The sequence below is a fragment of the Sceloporus occidentalis genome, unplaced genomic scaffold, assembly GCF_023333645.1.
Source record: "Sceloporus occidentalis isolate IW3139 unplaced genomic scaffold, rSceOcc1.0.p SCAF_6, whole genome shotgun sequence".
Classification (NCBI taxonomy): domain Eukaryota; kingdom Metazoa; phylum Chordata; class Lepidosauria; order Squamata; family Phrynosomatidae; genus Sceloporus; species Sceloporus occidentalis.
In genome coordinates, this window is record NW_028316986.1 from 22,404,214 (window position 1) to 22,421,937 (window position 17,724).

Consider the following 17,724-nt stretch of genomic DNA (forward strand, 5'->3'; position numbering starts at 1 on the left):
GATAGGGTCACCATTGGTTGGGGTCAACAGGAACGCACATAACAACAACAAATAATTGCTACATGGGAATGAGACAGAAGAAGGGGGCCATGTGGCAGATCCATTTGCTTTGTGTTCCACGGTCCTACAGTTCCTGGTTACACACAAGTTAGTATATATCCAATCTGTGTCCTATAAACATGCATGCAATTATCAGTGTGTTTGGTCCAAATTCTGCATTTTAAAAAATGTATGCATGTGCGTGCGCACACACACTCACAGGCCCAAATTTAATTTTGGATGCAATGTTCTCCAGCACATGCATTTTATATGTTTCTTCCTATCCTGAAAAGACAAGACTCAATAGAAAAGACAATAATGCTTAGCAAGGACCTGTTTTCAGGACTGAGCAGGGCATCTGATAACAAGGTGACTTGGCAGTCTCGGTCTCTCATTCATAAGATCACCATAAGTCAAAGCTGACTTGAGTACAACTGACAACAGTTTTTCCCCCAAAAATGCATTTTTGTATTACTTTCCCTATTTACACACACTTGTGCATGCTATTTTTGAATACTGCATTGCAACATTCAGAGGAGTATGCACTCTGAAAGACAACTGTGTTGCACATGTGGGTGGAAAGTACAAATTTGTTCAGTTCACTTTAGCAAACCAAACTCAGTTCTCCCCTATCAGCTGGCTACTAAAGTCCTTATGCAGAGGGCAAAACTTTAACAAATGCTATGTTTGCCCAACAGCCAGTTTGGCCCAGTGCCTGTTGGGACATAAGATGTGATGGAGGAATTTGACATGAATAGCACTTCCTACTGGCTGAGTTCAGGCCAGGTGACAGTGACAAAGGCTTCTTCTTACTGATGCACAAAAGCCCTTGGAGGCTGTTTACATATGCACCTGGAAATGACCCAGGTGAAAGCTCTCACTGAATACAACAGCTGGGATCGGTTTCTTGCAGTGGGTAAACAACCTTAGGGATTTTGTATAGGCCAGGCTGAACTTAAGGGGGGCCTGATGGGTTATGGAAGGTTCAGCTAGTAGCCATGCTGATAATGGCTGTTACAAAAAAACTTAACTTCATGGGAAGTCAGGTTTTGTACTAGAGATTGATTCAGAATCAGATGATTGGGAATGCAAATGGCATTTGTCTGCTATTCTTCTCTCCCCATCTCTGTGGTTTTCTCACTGTTTATATTCAACTGGAAGTGCACTGTCTGTGTTCCCTTCTGGATGCCATCCATCTTTATGTTGATACATGCAGTAAATGTCTATGGATTGTAATAACAACAACCAAAACAGGCAACTAACTGCAGTACATAAAACAAACTTGCCACTGGGGGGCAAATCAGCCAGGAACAGATATGTAACTGTGGAGGAGGGGGGCAAAATGAGGACTTTGGTCCAAAACACACTGGAGAAATAATCCATTCTGACACCATTTTAACTGCCTTGCCTCAGTGCTAGCAAATCCTGGGAACTGTAGTTTTGTGAGACGTTTAACATTCTCTGTCAGAGAGCTCTGGTGCCACAATAAACTACAATTCCCAGGATTCCCTAGCCCTGAGCCATGGCAGTTAAAGCGGTCTCAGACTGAATTATTTCTGCAGTGTGTTTTGGACCTTTGTCTCCCCACACAGTAATTCTCCCTCCCCCTGATGAAATTTCCCTTCAGCCACCAAATTTCTAGCATTGTAGAAAGTTAACATTTCAGTTGAGCAAGAGACAGTGCATTACAGAGAGTTTCTCAGCACTTGCTAAGTTCTAATTCCTTTCGTAATTTTTCTTGCCCTATTTCTTTGGATGCTTGAAGTGTACTTGTAAATTTGTTGTCGTTGCTGCTGCTGCTGCTGTTGTTGTGTGCCTTCCCTTCAAGTTATTTCCACTTTATGTCAACCCTATTTGCTCAGAGGGGTTTTTGCTCTTGCCCTCCTCTGAGGTTGAGAGAATGTGATGTGCTGAAGGTCACCCAATAGGTTTCAATGATCAGGCAAGGATTCAAACCCTGGTCTCCAGAGTCCTAGTCCAAAGCTCAAACCATGACACTCAATTCACTGACAGGAGGAGAAAAGCAGTTTCATGCAAAAGCAAATCTTTCCTAACTTGTCCACTCTTCTTCATTAATAACTTTACCATCTTGACCACACTCCCATGTTGCTTGGCCACATGCGTCACAGCTGCCATCTGTGCAATGTTGGAGGGTATGCAGTTCCTCCTGACAGGCTGGTTTTCCTTGCCCTTGTTCTTGGGTTTCCCCCTAAGTGACTTAATTGTTTTTTCCCTCCTGCTTATACATGTGTTTTGTGTTCTTTGTGTGTGTGGTGGTGATGGGGAATTTACCATTTAAAATTTCTTTTAAAATTGGTCTGGGATGGAACACACACAGGAAGCTTTATGGCTGATACAAAGGCTAGCCACCCAGCAAATTCAAGCAAATCTGATTCCTGCAGAAAACCAGAAGAACGGGTTTTTCCCTTAGTTCTATCTAGGGCAGATGTAATGAGCCGTCAAAGGTGGCAGTGTGCTTCTTAATTTCAGATGCTAGCGAGCATGAGTGAGAGGGTGCTATTGTGGTTAAGCCATGCTTATGGGCTACCCATAGGATGTCACTGGCTACTGTGGAGCAGAATGATGGATTTTTTATCTGATCCAGCTCAGGAGGGCTTTCTGTGCTCTTATGAGTATTGCTTCTACAACAGGCTCACTCAACAGAAAAATACCTGATAAGACTCAAGTATGTTTTTGTGATCTGCAAACATGAAAGTGTGTAGACCTGGTAAAATGCCAAAAGCTCAAAGGAGTATGAGCAAGACCCCAGGCTGCATCTGCACTGCAGAAATAATTTGGGTTGACATCACCTTAATGGCCATGGCTCAATGCTAGGGAATTCTGGGAATTTAGTTTGTTGTGGCATCAGAGCTCTTTGACAGAGAAGACTAAATATCTCACAAAACTAGAGTTCCCAGAATTCCATAGCATTGAGCCATGGCAGTTAAAGTAGTGTCAACCTGAATTATTTCTGCATTGTGGATGCGTCCTTAGTTGTCATGGTGTGTGTGTGTGTGCGCGCGCGCATGTGCATAACAGTACTACATGTTTCTTTGTCTTACACCTGACTAGAAGAGATAGAATAAATTATGTAAAATAAACATACAGTAGCTATGTAGATTTATTCAATTTGCACGCCAGTCATAGAATTCTGATTTTTCTTGGCAAATATTTTTGGGTTATCATGGCAGAAAATTCATCTTTTTGTTCTTCCATAAGCACAACATATCATGGCTTCACTTGTTAGTGAGGCAAAGAAACACCATTCAAAACCACTAAGACTTCAACCTTTTATTTTCTGCATCTGATAAAATGTGACTTGTCAGATACAAGTTCAGCTTTGGATGAGATAATTGCTATAGTTACCAGTGCACTGTATTACTTACACATAAGCATTCTTTTGAAAACTGAAGCCTTTGCTTTCTTGTATATCTTTAATAATTGTTTAACTTTAAAACTGTCTTAAATTGTGTGTCTTGCCTTTGTTTAACAAAGAAAATTTGCTATTTCAAAAGATCTGGAAACCATCTAAATAAGTTTCTTCTTTTATTAAGGCGTCCAGTTTTTAAAGACTGCTCCCCAAAAAAGAAGAAACAAAACTGTAAAATCTACCAAAAATTATGATTTATTTGATTTTCTCCCATCTCCTCCCTTCTCTTTTCTGTTATAAAAAAGCCCACAGAATTGTGATCACAGGGTTTTTGTTTTGTTTTGTTTTGTTTTTTGTATAGAGTGGTGGTGTTGGGGTAATGGATGAGTGTCCTTTATTTACAATGTGCTACTGTGTTCTGCAAAGAAGAAAAATGAGAGGTCTTTCCTTCTTCCTGCCATAACCATGCCTATGTCTGTGAAGATGTTTTACTTCTGGGCAAAGCAGGTATTATTTGGGCAAATGCCATGATTCCCAACCCAATTTTGCCAAAATAACAAAGGCGCATTGAAGACCATAGATGATTTATGTAACTTTAAAGTGGGTAATGAACACACTGAAATAGTTAGAGATTTCTCATTCCTTGGCTCACTCATTAATCAAAACAGAGGCTGTAGACAAGAAACAGAAGAAGGCTAAGACTTGGAAGTGCAGTTATAAAGAAATAGATAAGATTCTCAAGTGTAAAGATCTATCATTAAATACTAAAGTCAGGCCATAGTATTTATGATTTCTATGTACATGGATATGAAAGCTGGACAGAGAAGAAAGCTGCAAGGAAGAAAATCAACTCATTTAATAATAATATATAATATAATTTATTTATATTTGAAATATGTACTGGAAAAGAGTTATATGAATACTGCTGATTGCTAAAAAGGCAAATCAATGAGAGCAAATCAAACCTAAACTTCACTGGAAGCAAAGATGACTAAACTGAGACTCTGTTACGGGAGAGAATACACACCACCTGCAAAGAACTGGCCAACATAGACAAGGAACTGCTTCCACTCCAGCTCAGCATCAGCCAAAAGATGAACACCCAAGACAGGAAAATGGAAAAAGATATGGCAGATCACACCGAAAGACAAAAACAAAAATTCAACAAATGCCATAAAAACCAGATGAAACCCGCACAGGATACATCACGGACCATCATCAATCTCACACAGAGGCAACCTTCAAATGAGGAAACATCCATCCTGGCCAAAGGAGGCAACTTTGCAGTAACCACCACCAGAATCCCTGTTGAGAACATCATTGCCCAGGTTGAATCCACCCTCCATCATCTCCCAGAGGAGGAAGCAGAAGAGATAAGAGGGGAAACAGCAAGGATTCTGTGCAAGGCAAAACCACCTCCCAGCAACATAACTAAAAAAGAAAGAAAAGCCATCAAGGACCTTAATTCAGATCCAGAAATCATCATTCTCCCAGCAGACAAAGGCAACGCCACAGCAATCATGAATACAGAACAGTACAAACAAAAAATCAAGGAACTCCTGGATCCTACAATATACAAAAAGCTGAAACAAGACCCGGCCAGCAAAATCACCAGAAAAAAGGAAACCCTGATCAAAAACTCCTCAATTCAGCCAGCCACAAGTCAAAGTTTGTGCAAATCTGAGGCTCGCCCACCAATACTCTATGGACTTCCCAAGATCCACAAGGATTCCATTACACTCCGACCCATAGTGAGTGCTACTGGATCCCCCACATATGACTTGGCCAAGTTTCTGGCCACACAATTACAAATCCATATAGGGCATACCCCCCACTACATCAAGAACTCACTCACTTCATAGGAAAAATCAACAAGCTTGAACTAAAACCTGGAGACATATTAATCAGCTTTGATGTGGTCTCCCTGTTCACCAAAGTCCCCATAATGGACACCATGATACTCATCTGACAGATTTTTCCAGAAGACAACACAGCCCTGTTTTAACATTGCCTCACCACAAGCTATTTCCAGTGGGACAATGGATTCTACAAACAGAGAGATGGGGTAGCAATGGGAAACCCACTAAGCCCTGTGATAGCAAACTTGTACATGGAACACTTTGAAAAGCAAGCCCTGGAAACAGCACTGAAAAAGCCCACAACTTGGTTCCGGTAGATGGATGACATTTTCACCATTTGGAGCCATGGAGAAGAAGATCTGGCTGTGTTCCTGAACCATTTGAACGACATCTACCCCAACATCAAATTCACTATGGAAAAAGAAAAGGAAGGAACACTGCCATTTGTCAATGTCTTAGTCATCCACAAACCGAACCAACGTTTGGGTCACACAGTATACAGAAAACCCACACATACAGACAGATACCTGCACAAGAACTCCAACCATCACCCAGGACAAAAAAGAAGCACAATTAAAACATTGGCAGACCGGGCAAAACGCATCTGTGACCCCATTTCTTGGAAGTTGAATTGAAGCACCTGGACTAGGCTCTACAGGCTAATAGTTATTCCAGCTCAGACATCAGAAGGGCTGCCAGGCCCAGGAAAACCCAGAGGAGTGAAGACAAGCAGCCACCCAAAGGGAAGGTATTTTTACCATACATCAAAGGAGTCACAGACAGAATAGGCAAAGTGGTGAGGAAGCACAACCTTCAAATGGTTTACAAACCAACGAAGAAAATCCAGCAAATGCTTCGCTCAGCCAAGGACCAGAGAGACCATCTCACAGCCGCAGGAGTTTACCGCATACCATGCAGCTGTGGACAAGTCTACATAGGGACCACCAAATGCAGTGTGCAAACAAGAATCAAGGAACATGAGAGACACTGCAGACTGGGCCAGCCAGAAAAATCAGCCGTAGCAGAACATGCCACAAACCATCCTGGGCATAAAATACTGTTTGAAAACACTGAAATTCTGGACCGTGCCGACCACTACCATGTCAGGATGCACAGGGAAGCCATTGAAATCTACAAACACCTGGACAATTTCAACAGAAAGAGGAAACCTTTAAAGTAAACAAGGTTTGGCTACCAGTCCTGAAAAATAGCAAGATGAAGTCTCAACTAATGCAAATGAGCAATCTCCCAGGATCAGGGGTTTCCCAGCAGACAATGAGCACTAATCAAGCAGATACTAATCCTCTTTTGCATTAGCCTCCCAGCCTGAGGCCTGTCATTAGCAACAGAACAATACACATTCAAATCACTCCTGCCTTCCCAGGGTCACACAGTATATATATACTCAACTCCTTTCCAGGCAAGCATTCTCTGAAGATGCCAGCCACAGATGCTGGTGAAATGTCAGGAAGAAACTCTTCTAGAACATGGCCACATAGCCCAAAAAACCCACAAAATACTAAACTGAGACTGTTTACTTTGGACACATCATAAAACAACATGACTCACTGGAAAAGACAATCATGCTTGATAAAGTGGAAGGCAGTAGGAAAAGGGGAAGACCACACTACAGGCGGATTGAACCCCACTACCTTCAATGGTACATCTGCTAGGAACGTGGAAGAGGGCCTTCTTGGTGCTGCAGATGCTGGAACTCCCTTTCTAAAGAAGTTAGATTAGGACTCCCTTGCTATCTTTCTGTAGGAAGGTGAAGACTTTTTTAGTTACAGCTGACCTTTGAGGGCTATGGTGAAAAGGCCTTTCATAATGTGTTGTATTGTTTATACTTATTTGTTGTCTTTCTTTTTAACAGTCATTCTTTTAACTGGTTTTACTAATGCTTTAATATTGGTTGGAATTCATAATCACAATTATGAATACTGAATGTAACCTAGAGTTGCGCATCTGAAACTGATTTATATTAATCATCTCTACATATTCAATAGTGTGGGGAATACATTTTTAATAGTGAAATTTCCCCAGTTCTGACTTACCACTGCAAGCAATGGGGATCTGTTTTTCTGTGGATCAGGATGCAGCAGACTGACATTTTCACCTCATTCCCACCAGCAATCTCTGCTGTGAGGAGCAATTGCGACAGGAATCATGCTTCTGATTGTTGTACCGGTGATTGCTGGGGTAAGAGAGTTGGAAATATTAATATGCTACAAAGTGATCAACAGGTGAACTGATCCCCCTCTCAATCATTTGTAGTGGTTAATGTTCAGTAAGTCAAGGGTTTTTGGGGGGGGAGGAGTCAGGTCACAAAATACTATTTAGGTTGTATCTGCACTGTAAAAATAATCCAGGTTCACACCACCTTGACTATCACAGCTCAATGCTATGGAATTCTGTGAATTGTAGTTTTGTGAGATATTTATCCTACTCTGTCAGAACGCTCTGGTGCCACAACAAAGTACAGTCTGCCCTTTGTATCAGCGGGGGTTTGGTTCCAGACCCTCTGCGGATACAAAAAAGAGGGGACCTCAAGTTCCATCACCACAATCGACGCTGATATGCACATGGCTGCATCACTGTGGCTATGTGCAAGTACCCCCCATTGATGATAATGGGGCAGGGCCATCTGTGGATGGTTACCCTCCTAATACGGAGAGCTGACTGTCCCAGAATTACATAATGTTGTACCATGGCAGTTAAAGTGGGGTCAACCTGGATTATTTCTGCAGTGTGGATGCAGCCTTAGTTAAGTACACCTACACTTGTTTCATTCTTTTGGAAATCTATTTGCAGAGATTTTTGGGATTTGCACTAGGGCAGCATACTTAACTAAATAGCTGACCTAGAATCACAGCCTATATTTTTAAAGTTATTTTTAAAGCTGTTATCTGTTTAAACTTCTGTAACCTGCCTGAGTACTGGACTGGTAAAACAGTGAAACATAAATACAACAACAACACCTATGCCTGCCAATTCTTGATCCTCCTGCTCAAGGCTGAATCTCTAGCAATGAACTTAATAATGCAATGCAGACTCTGGGTATAATAGCTTTATGGGGGCAGTTGGGTGATCTTTACATTGATAACATGCATTACCCCAATTACTTTAAACTGTGGACTCTTCCAGATTGCTATAACAATGTGAATTCTTGAATGACAGCTGGTTGGGTCTTGCCAGGTCTTGCCAGTTGTTATCTCCTCCATGTCTACTTCCTCCTTTTTTTTTTTTTTTTTGGGGGGGGGGCTTCTTGTAGAGATTAGTTGGAGGAAATGTACCAGGACTCTTCCAATGTTTTTTTTTAAAAACATTTTTTTTAAAAAATTACTGAGTGTTTTGTTGACAGATGAAAAGTACCTGAGGTCCAGTTTTATAAGGACAAAAGGTGGGCAAGTGCCCTCCTAACAAGAAGCTCAGCCTTGGACTGCCCCCCCCCCCAATTTCTGGACTCCTATCATTATGTGAAGGAAAGGCATTCTTATACATCCAAATGCATTCACATATTATTATGTGAATAGGGCACAGATTTGTGAAATCCATCCTGTGACCACAAAACTCCAAGCTCTGTTTTGCAGGCTCTCAGATTATTTAATTTACATGGCAATTTTTTCACTGATGTGGGATGTGGTCCACCTACCTAGAAATGTCTTTCCCCCCCTCTAATCCACTCCCAACCCATTTTCCCCCCAGTGCTGCTAGTAGTAAGCATCCTTTGCATTTTTGGTACATGCACTTGGTGTGAATGCTGCAAAGATCAGAAAGGGAAAGGGGTCGTTTTAAAACAGGATTAACTTTTTTTCTGAACCAGTGAGGCATAGTGGTTTGAGCACTGGACTAAGATTCTAGGAGGCCAGGGTTTAATCCATGCAGTCATGGAAACACCTGGTAACCTTGGGGCAAGTCACACACACTTAACCTTTGAGAAAGGCAAAGGCAACCCTCTCCCAAACAAATCTTGCCATGAAAACCCCATGATAGGTTTGCCATAGGGTCACCATAAGCTGGAAACTTGAAGACATACAACAACAAACATTTTTTCTAATTAGGGATATTTCTTCAAAATCACTAGTGATGCATGTGTGACAATGGGCTTTATCCTGGATGGAACACAGGGGCTTAGATCTTACCCAGCTCTCCTTCCAGAATGCAGCCTTGACTGTTTTCCTTCTGCCAAGTATTTTATGCATGCTCTTTCTGAAGCTGAGCTAATTATCTTTCCTGGATGAGCCTTATCTAATTCAGAGCTGATGTCATTATGAAAACAACCATTTAATAATCCAGCCACATCAAGTAAACGAACAGCGGGAGGCTGCAGAGGGTCCAGTCAAGAAGAGGAGGCAACCTGCTGAGCCGTCTGCTCTAATGAATGCAATTAGTCTGCAATGGTAGAGGGGGGACTGCCATGGTCTCTGCCAGAGGTTTTAGTTTTTTTTTTAACGTACACTCTTTCTAAAGACTGTAATCTTGCACAAAGCTAGGTAAACAAGCTGCTTATGCAGGCCTATAAATCCACACAAGATTAAGTTCTGCACAGATGAGTCAGGTCCCTTTCACCAGGCTTTATTCCACTGCTTAGTTTTAATACTGTCCCTAAAGTACCACTGATCATGATGCGATAACATTGGCAGGACCGATTTGCACAGCAGTGACATGAGGGATGAGTGAATAGTATGTTCTCTAGTTATGAGCCTTTGCAAGTAGCTGATGAAAGACTGTCTGATAGCTACACTCCATACATGCCCCTAATCTGGAAATGTTCACCGTATAGATGCATTGCTCTTTTAGAAAAATAAATGGGTGTATCATCCTAGAAGAATTGCTACTAGGTCCATTTGCAAGATAAAAATGCCATAAGAATGTCATCATAAAACCACAACAATTAATAAAAGGACAAGATAAACCAATCACTTTAAAACAAACATAGATAGTAAAACTCCAGAAAGTATAAAAAATCTGAGGAAAATAAAAATCTATGCAGTGACACCTAAAACATATGACTATGATTGCCAAGAAACCATTCCTAGGGAGAGAATTTCCTAACCAAGAAACCACCACTAAGAAAGCTTTATCATAGAATCATAAAATCATAGAGCTTTATCGCACCGGGTTCTCGGCCCAGCCCAGCAGGAAACGGAACGAGTGGGGGATGGATTTTACCGCACACACCCATCCCTCACTTGTTCCGTTCCCCCTCTCTTCCCTTCTTATTCCGTTCCAGAGGGAACGTTTTTTGAGAACTGTTCAGAACAGTTCTCAAAAATTCCCCCTCTGGAACGGATTAAGAACAGAAGAGGGGGGAACGGAATGAATGAGGGACGGGTGCGTGCGGTAAAATCCGTCCCCCACTCGTTCCGCACTCATCCCTGCTCCTTCCGTTCCGTGCTCAGAACGGAACGGAAGGATGCAGAGCGATAATCTTCATAGAATTGTAGAGTTGGAAGAGACCACAAGGGCCATCCAGTCCAACCCCCTGCCATACAGGAAATCACAATCAAAGCATCCCCGACAGATGGCCATCCAGCCTCTGCTTGAAGACCTCCAAGGAAGGAGACTCCACTACACTCCGGGGGAGTTTGTTCCACTGTCGAACAGCCCTTACTGTCAGGAAGTTCCTCCTAATGTTGAAGTGGAATCTCTTTTCCTGGAGTTTGCATCCATTGCTCCAGGTCCTAGTCTCTGGAGCAGCAGCAAACAAGCTTGCTCCCTCCTCAATATGACATCCTCTCAAATATTTAAACAGGGCTATCATATCACCTCTTAACCTTCTCTTCTCCAGGCTAAACGTCCCCAGCTCCCTAAGTCATTCCTCGTAGGGCATGGTTTCCAGACCTTTCACCATTTTAGTTACTCTCCTTTGGACACGCTCCAGTTTCTCAATGTCCTTTTGGAATTGTGGTGCCCAGAACTGGACACAATATTCCAGGTGGGGCCTGACCAGAGCAGAATATAGTGGCACTATGACTTCCCTTGATCTAGACACTATACTTGTATTGATGCACCTAAAATCGCATTTGCCTTGTTAGCTGCCGCATCGCATTGTTGACTCATGTTCAACTTGTGGTCTACTTGGACTCCTAGATCCCTTTCACACGTAGTTTCATTCAGCCAGGTGTCCTCCATCCTATATCTGTGCTTTTCGTTTTTCCGCCCTAAGTGCAGTACCTTACATTTCTCCGTGTTGAATTTCATTTTGTTAGCTATGGCCCAGTTTTCTAGTCTATTCAGGTCATTTTGAATCTTGATCCTGTCCTCTGGGGTATTAGCTGCTCCCCCTAATTTGGTGTCATCTGCAAATTTGATAAGTATGCCCCCAATTCTGTCCTCCAAGTCATTGATAAAGATGTTGAATAGCACTGGGCCCAGGAGAGAGCCCTGTGGGACCCCACTGGTCACTTCTCTCCAGGATGAAAAGGAGCCATTGTTGAGCACCCTTTGGCTTCGGCCAGTCAACCAATTACAAATCCATGTAACAGTTGCCTTGTCTAGCCCACATTTTACAAGCTTGTTTGCAAGAATATCATGGGAAACCTTGTCAATTAATTTCAGAGAATGAGAAGTGTCTCCAAATATGGTTTCTGTGCATGGGTGCATTGATGCAGAAAAAGATATTTGTTCAGGTGCCCATGTCCAAAGCTATGAAGGGCCTTAACACTAACAGTAATCTCCATGCAAGTAGAGTAATTTAAAAAAGCTCGTGCTACTAGCTCCTTTCTTTCAGTTAGTCCCAAAGGTGCTACAAAATTCCTTTGCCTACTGGGAAACTCACAGTAATCCTTACAGCAACCCTGTTAGTTTGTTCCTACTTATATTGCCACCATGTTATAGATGGAACAAGTTGAGTTCCCAAGGCTACTCAGTGAGTGGATGGATTAAGAGGAATATGTGCAGTGCTATTTATTACCCTACCCACCCACAACCCTGGAGTCTGTGCCAATTCCTTCAGCTGTCCATCTCCCTTTGCAGTCTATGTAGTTCCTTCACAGCACCAGTTTCCAGTCACCAAGGAGTCTCTCTCCATCAAGTGATGTATCAAGAATTCAGATTAAAATGCAGGATGTCTGTGTTTGATATATTAAAAGAAAATGGGGGAGGGGGGTGGCTAGCAAGAATATAGTACAATCTTTAAGACTAACTTACTTATTTTAGCATTAGCTTTCATGGATATCAATTCATTTCTTCAGGTGTAGGGCTTAGATATGGAAGGTGGAATATAGTATTTAAACCCACTGGTATTTAACCTTGTCAAAAGGGAAACACCTTTACCATTTTATTTAAGCATAGCTACATAATTATAAGAGTTGGATCAGAATGTAATAGGATCCACAAAGATGCAAAATGTGCCCCTTCGGTGTCTTCAAAGAGTACTGTAAGATGATACAGGGACATAGCTGGGGGGAGGTCCGTGGGGTCTGGACCCCCCCTTCCGTTAGATACAATAAATGGCGTGTGCTGTTGCGTCACCGCACCCAAGCCCCATTATAATGGTGGCACTTAGTCTGGACCCCCCCCTTCCCAAAATCCTGGCTACGTCCCTGAAGTATCTGGTATGTTACTACTTATGATGTGAAAGCAATAAATCTGCTTACCAAAAGTCACTTTCCTTGATGTCAAAAATTTCTTCACTAAATGGATTAGAATCTGTGAATTTATCCCAATTCAGCTGTTTCAGTCTTCCTCTGACATTGTTTTTTGTTTGAGAATTGTTACATTTAAGCCAGGCATGGTATGTCCAGGAAGGCTGAAATGCTTTGTGGGTTCTGCAATTTTTAATGTCAGAATTGTGTCCATTTATCTTCTTGTGTAGAGATTACCGTATATACTCGACTATAAATCGACCTCATGTATAAGTTGAGGGCAAGTTTTGGGGCCAAAATTATGGATTTTGCTGTGACCCGTGGATAAATCAATGGTAAAACGTAGGGGCATATAGCAAAGGATCTAAAGCAAAACAATGTCAAAGAACTTATAAAATGAACTCTATGTGCTTACTCTTAAGACTGGATGGATGAGAGAGTAGAGGGGGTCAGTGATTCACATATTATACTCTTGCTTTTCATCAGGAGATGGTTCCTTCTTTTAAATAAGAGTTAAGATACAGTATTTACATTGACCCGTGGATAAATCGAGTCAGTTTTTTGGGGTCAATTTTTGACCTAAATTTCTAGACTTATACATGAGTATATACAGTACTCTCTTCATTCACTGTAAAGTGTAGAAGAGAATTTCTGGAAGTAGATGGCATATATCATATCAGAGGATGAGCAAGTGAATGCACCTCTGATGTTGTGCATGACATTTATTAGGACTTGTGATGTCAGGGTACATATGGGAACAGAACTGGCATGCAGCAGGGTCTTGTCCCTGTGTATCAATCCATGTTTTATATCATAGTGTAGGTATTTTTTCAAGGGTAGGAGGTTATCTTTATGCAAGTAAAGGCCTGCCATCCAGAGATTGTGAGGGTACAGTAACTGATTGTAGCTTTTTGAAGATGCATTTGAGTAGTTTCAGTAGATTGCTGTAGGTGACAACTAGCTGTGTTCTGTCATCTTCTGTTTTTTGTTTTGTTTTGTAGTTGGTAGTTCCTGGGTACCAGTTTTTCCTTGATTTGTTTCCCCCCCCCCCCACCTTCTCAAGTGGGTATTGTACTTTAAAAAGTGCCTGCTCCAAATCCAAGAATTTTGACACTCCATCTTGTGGGTCTGAGCAGATCCAATTATATCACAGGAGTTAGTTGTAAACAACAGATTTGGTGGTGTGTTCTGGGAGGAAGTTGGAGACATGTAAGTATGTGTAACAATCAATGGGTTTTTTATATTGTATGGTGCTTAGTTGTCCACTAACACTCTCTCATGCCTCCGTTCGCCAACTGTTTGATTTATTGGCTCTCTAATCTTGGAAATGTTACTGTTACTGTTTTAGATTAGAAGTCTCAGAATCTCCAAGGCAGGCTGGCACTTTGAGGTGTCATAGTCTGCAAAAATAATTTGGCCAGCTTTGCTCCTTACCTACCAAAAGCCTAAAAGACAACCCATAAAGTCCATTTGCACTCAGGTGGAAATGGCCACAATGGCCATCATACAAACAGCTGAGAAAATGGAGAGAAATGTGAAAAGCAAGCAAGCTGAATATACTGTAGATCTTAGCTGACTGCATATTTGCCCCAGCCACTATGACCAGAAAAACAACGAGTGGATAGAATCTATGTTGTTCATACATTAGCCTTTCCACACAGAAGTGTGAACATAAGCAGGAATGTGTAGAAGCAGTTTACGTGTAGACAAAGTCTACTGTGTAAACTCTCCCAATGTTTCTGATTCCTCAGAACAGCTGGTGCAAGCCACACCACATCTGCAGGTGGTGTGCTCACTTCCTTTTTTCTCCAAGTCAATAATCCCCCCCCCTACTTTCTTTTTAAATTAAGACAGCTCCGTCAAAAATGTTGGTTGTTTTTGCTTTGTGTGAAATGTGTGGCACTGTAAGGAATACTGTTTCCTATAAGCATACTGCTCAAAATAGAAATTTTGTGTGCTTATGTGCAAGTGGAATTGCTCACAAATTGGTGTCCCATTTTGTCACTAGAAATAGCAAGCTAGTTTATTTATGTGCGAGCAGATGTATTTGCCTTCAAACTGGGGGCACAGGCAGCAACAGCACTGGAATCTAGAGGGTTGAAAAGAGAAGGGAAGGGGAAAGTAGAGGTCTAACTTAACAATAACTTTCTCATGCACAGATATCTACTTCAAAGTCACAAATGTCCTACCTACCAGCAAGCTTTTTTTTTTTTTTTTTTTTTTTTGGAAACTCAGCTTTCAGATGATAGACAGTAGTTACTACTATAGAAAGCTTTTATTTGATGATGCTCAGTTACCAGCAGCTTTTCTGATCTTGCTTCTTTGGGGAAAGTAAGCTGGCAGAAGAAAATTAGCTCTGAAAAAAAGGCTTGAAAGAATGAAAAAAAAATAGCCCCATGCAATTTTCCAAAATAGCACTTGCTGTTTTGAAAGCCCTTTACAATTAATAAGCAAACAACAGCAGGAGCCTAGAGCAATTGGCTCAGCCTTGGTATAAATCCTCAGATTGCAAAGAAGGCATTATATTATCTGAAATAAGACTCATCAATGGCAGGGCCATGAAATTCACGACAGGGTGAAAGATAAGTTGGTTCCCAGAGGAACTCATGGAAAGGGTTTAAAACAAGGCAATTTGAATACAAAATCCACCAAAAAGCATAAACACTCACTTTGGCTTACTAGGAAGCCAAACACTTGGTCACTGATCTGCTTTGTTGCTGAAGAACTGCCAGAACCCAACCTGGCCTCTCCACTGGACTGCTGCTGGCTGCACTGCACTCCCCATTCCTTACAAATCCTGGGTCTGGCAGTCAACAAGGGCAAGAATTAATTGCCAGCATCCCCAAGTTTTTAAAAATGCAACCTGCCCCCTTGTTCACCCTGGCCCCAAACGTTCCTTTCAGGTCTACAGCTCCTAGACTCCCCCAGATGGCATGACAATATTGGCAAAGGCATACGGTGAGCAAGAGTCCAAAAAGTAACTTTCCCAAGCTCTATTTTAGGAGATTACTATACATGGCTTTTAAACCATGATTAGACTTGGGGGAAAACAGCTTTGGAGGTACTTATCACATGATGATGCCTCCAATTCATTGCTGCTGCATCCCCCAAATGCGGTTAGAGCGTCCCTTTTCATTGATGGAGGAATCAATGAGCTCACAATTGGGTTAGTCTCCAGGTGTGAAACCTCGCTGCTAGAGCAGTTGCATTATTGGCAGCCCATGTTGTCAGGGTCCCCTCTATTCCTTGCTATTCCCAAACAGCCTGATTACCTTACATTCCCCCCACCCACCCACTATTTCTTTTCTTTCAAATCTTAAATTGCAGCAAGATTGTGCAAAAGAGTGAAAATAAAAATAAGTATATGTATATGTATATGTGTATATATATATATATATATATATATATATATATATTAAAAACCAAAGGGCCTGCTGGGTAGGGTATAGGGCAGGAGTTAAGAGGGAGTCAGGAAGAGAATGTGATGGTGGTGACCTGGAAGACGTGCAGTAATGGCTATTACACAAACAGGTACAATTCCATTTTCATTGACAAGTGCAACTGCAGCAAGAACGGGGCTCATGCAGTAAAGCCCTTAATCTCAACTCTAGTACAGTATAGTGCAATGGGGGCTGATTCACATTTTACAGGGTACATTTTCTGTATTTCTATTGTCAGGCATAGAGCTCCCAAGATACGCAGAGCAAAGCAGTGACAAAAACTGAAATATGTCTCACCATGCCACTGCTCAGGCCAATACTTGTGGGCTTCCTGGAGGAATCAGGTTGGCTACTGTGGGGAATAGATGCTAAATTAGATGGATCTGAAGCATCTTTTTAATGCTAAAATATGGTTGTAGCTTATTCCCAATCTCTTAATGACGGATTAAAGTTGGCAGTCTTAAAAGAGAGCCAGTGTGGTATAATGGCTAGAGTGCTGTACTGTCTCTTTCCCCAACATATTGCTAATGTCAAAATTTGACAGCTGTAATAGGAAGAAATGGGGTTCTCCTAAAATACAAGAAGTTATTATGTCCAATGATCAAGTCATTGGAGCTACCGAAGCAGAGGCATGTCTGTGACTAGAGGCGAATACCTTAGTTTGAAATACCAAGAGTGGTCCATTTGGCTCAGCCAAAGGTGAATGCTATGGAACTCTCTGTTACTAATGTTACTCAGGCAAGAGGCAAAGTCTCCTGAAACTATCACTTGAACATCACTTGAAGCAGAAGGAGAAAGACTTTGGTTGGAGCCTACAGAAAGCAATGTTAGGTGGGAGGTAGGCAGCCATATTCAGTTCTCCAGGAAAGCCATCATGTTTGAACACTGCAACTGGGTAAGAATGGTAACCTGGAAAAAATGGATATTCTGAGAAAAACGTGATTGCAGGCTTTGTTGCATTGCTTGCAGAGGCAGTAGATTCAGCAGTAAGATATCTCTTTTTGCCCATTGTTTGGGAATTGCTTTTAATGTTAATTTTAGGGGGAGGAGGGAGTGGGAATCTGGAGTCTAGTGTACTTTTATCTACCATTTCTGTGCCTTTGATTTTATTGTTTTCTTTTTTTATATGCTGTTACCCGCCTTGATCCAACACAGGGAGAAGCAGGTTATAAATAAATAAATACTATTATTATTATTATTGATCTGGGGTGCTGTATTGATTGGACTGGTGAGTATCTGCTATCAGAGGAAGCAGGCACTTGGATTCTATGCAATGAGCTGTGATCTTGGTTGCAGCTGCAGAATGGTTGGAAGGAGCTGGGAGATGATTCCTAACTCCTGTGGAGGTTCTTACCATGGCACCCATAGTACTAGTTGGGGGTACATGATGCCTAGCCTCTCATTACACTCAGTTGAGAGGTCCCCTT

General features: G+C 41.7%; 1 long non-coding RNA gene across 3 annotated transcripts in view; it reads right to left on the reverse strand.

The window, feature by feature from the left end:
- The window catches only part of LOC149310492 (uncharacterized), a 262,852-nt gene that overhangs the window by 97,325 nt on the left and 147,803 nt on the right, over positions 1–17,724 (reverse strand). The window contains exon 4 of one of the 3 annotated variants that reach the window (XR_016281674.1): positions 7,323–7,462. The exons of the other annotated variants lie outside the window; for them this stretch is intronic. This is a non-coding gene — a long non-coding RNA (uncharacterized LOC149310492). The remainder of the gene's footprint in view (positions 1–7,322; positions 7,463–17,724) is intronic. 3 annotated transcript variants of the gene reach the window in all.